This window comes from Apium graveolens, chromosome 9, assembly GCF_009905375.1.
Source record: "Apium graveolens cultivar Ventura chromosome 9, ASM990537v1, whole genome shotgun sequence".
In the NCBI taxonomy this organism is placed as follows: domain Eukaryota; kingdom Viridiplantae; phylum Streptophyta; class Magnoliopsida; order Apiales; family Apiaceae; genus Apium; species Apium graveolens.
This window is the reverse complement of record NC_133655.1, coordinates 61,111,165-61,113,193: the sequence shown is the minus strand read 5'-3', so window position 1 is coordinate 61,113,193 and position 2,029 is coordinate 61,111,165. Positions and strand designations below refer to the sequence as shown.

Below are 2,029 nucleotides of genomic sequence, written 5' to 3'. Positions count from 1 at the left end.
TTTTGATTATTACTCCAGCTGAAGTTAGGATGATTGCAGTTATTTGGATGATAAGTGGCTGGAGCTTGTTGCTCTGATCTATGAAAGTTGCTCACAAATTGAGTTGATTCGCTAGAAATAGCGCACTACTCAGTTTCATGCACCCCCGCACAAATCTCACAAACACTAGTGATTTGATTAACTCCATAATTCTCCAAAGAGTCCACTTTCATCGTCAAAGCTTGAAGTTGAGCAGCTATAGTAGTAGTTGTATCCACTTCCAGAATTCCTGCTACCTTGCCTTGTAATATTCTTTTCGTAGGATTCTAGTATTCATTAGCTGTCATGAGCTCAATCAACTCATAAGCTTCATTTTAGCTTTTGGCCCATTAGGCTCCACCAGACGCTGCATCGATCATTGGTCTTGAATGAACGCCCAAACCATTATAGAAACAGTTTATAATCATCCAACCAGGCATGCCATGGTGTGGGCACTTCCTTAGCATCTCCTTATATTGATCCCAAGCCTCACACAGAGATTCTCCAGTTTGCTGAGAAAACTGAGTAAGAGCATTCCTGATTGTAGCAGTCTTCGTCATAGGAAAGAATTTAGTGAGAAACTTTTGAGCAAGATCCTCCCATTTGGTGATAGACCCTGGTGGTAGAGAATGTAACCAACACTTTGAATAATCCCTCAGAGAGAATGGGAAGAGTCACAGCTTGATAGCATCTTCAGTCACCCCTATTAAACTTGAAAGTGTCGCAGATCTCGATGAAATCCCTGATGTGCAAGTTGGGGTCTTCTATAGGAGAACCCCCAAACTGAACTAAGTTCTGTATCATCTGAATCGTGCTCGACTTGATCTCAAAAGTGCTATCCGAGATGGCTGGTCTGATGATGTTCGACTGAATATTATCGATCTTAGACTGAGAATAGTCCATCAGAGCCTTAGGATTTTCTGCTTGATCTCCCATCACAACTAAAGTTGGTTCCTTGACTTTCTCTTCTTCTTCTACTTTCTTTTCGTCCTCTAAAACTTCCTTTCGAATCACTACAGCTTCTTCCTCGGCTTGATCCAGATTTCTCTTATGAGCCCGCGAATGCGTATGCATACACGCTCGCTAGAGTACCTGAAACACGACAAAGAAAATAGTAGGTAAATAATAATGTCCAAGTCAATGAACTTTAATGATCATTGATGACAAACATATAAACTAAAAGTTAACACCGTCTCCCCGGCAGCGGCGCAAAAAACTTGTTAGTTGTTAAACACGCGCTAAATTTCACGCAAATATACGTGTTCGCAAGTAGTATAAGATATAAATCAGATTCGTTCCCACAAAGATTAGATTAGGTTAACTTTGTGATTTATGCACTTATGCAACAATGATATGGCTATTATTCAATGCTAAGACGAATAACAAATTGGGGTTGATTATACTACGATTAACTATTGAGAATTATACTAGAGAACATTAACTAAAGAGAGTAAAGAGAGTTGAATAATATATGACACAGACATGGGATTCTAACTTCATTAATTACTTCATTCAATAGCCTTTTCATTCTTAACCTTAGCATGTAATGGTGATGACACTAATCAGATAACACGAAACTGATAAACGCCAACTTTCGTTGTACGAATACCATACTACCAGACATCCACAAAATAGATAGAAGCTGAATAGACACCAATTATATTGAGACCCTACATGTCTATAGAATTTGACAATGGTTTAATGCACAAGTTATCTATCGTGATTACATAGGGAAAGTAAGATGGTTAAAATTACCTATGAATCATGCATAACAATAACATATGAACCTATGCTAACATGGAAAGTTCTAAATCCTTAAATTCACTGTCGCTTCATTAAGAATTAACAAGTTATCTTATAAGTTCATGACGCTCATAAGATGAATAAACACAACCAATACTAGGTTATCATACAATCACCACACACTAAGGCATCAATACAAATTAAGTAAAGAAATCCATAAATAAATCTGCTAGAACCCCACGATAACGATTAACCCATAATCGGACTC

General features: G+C 37.8%; 1 non-coding gene across 1 annotated transcript; it reads left to right on the top strand.

Moving 5' to 3' along the window:
* The first annotated feature begins 456 nt into the window (after positions 1-456).
* LOC141687828 (small nucleolar RNA R71) lies at positions 457-563 on the top strand. The gene has a single exon (XR_012561309.1). It is a non-coding gene; the product is annotated as a small nucleolar RNA R71 (small nucleolar RNA).
* The last annotated feature ends 1,466 nt before the right edge of the window (positions 564-2,029 follow it).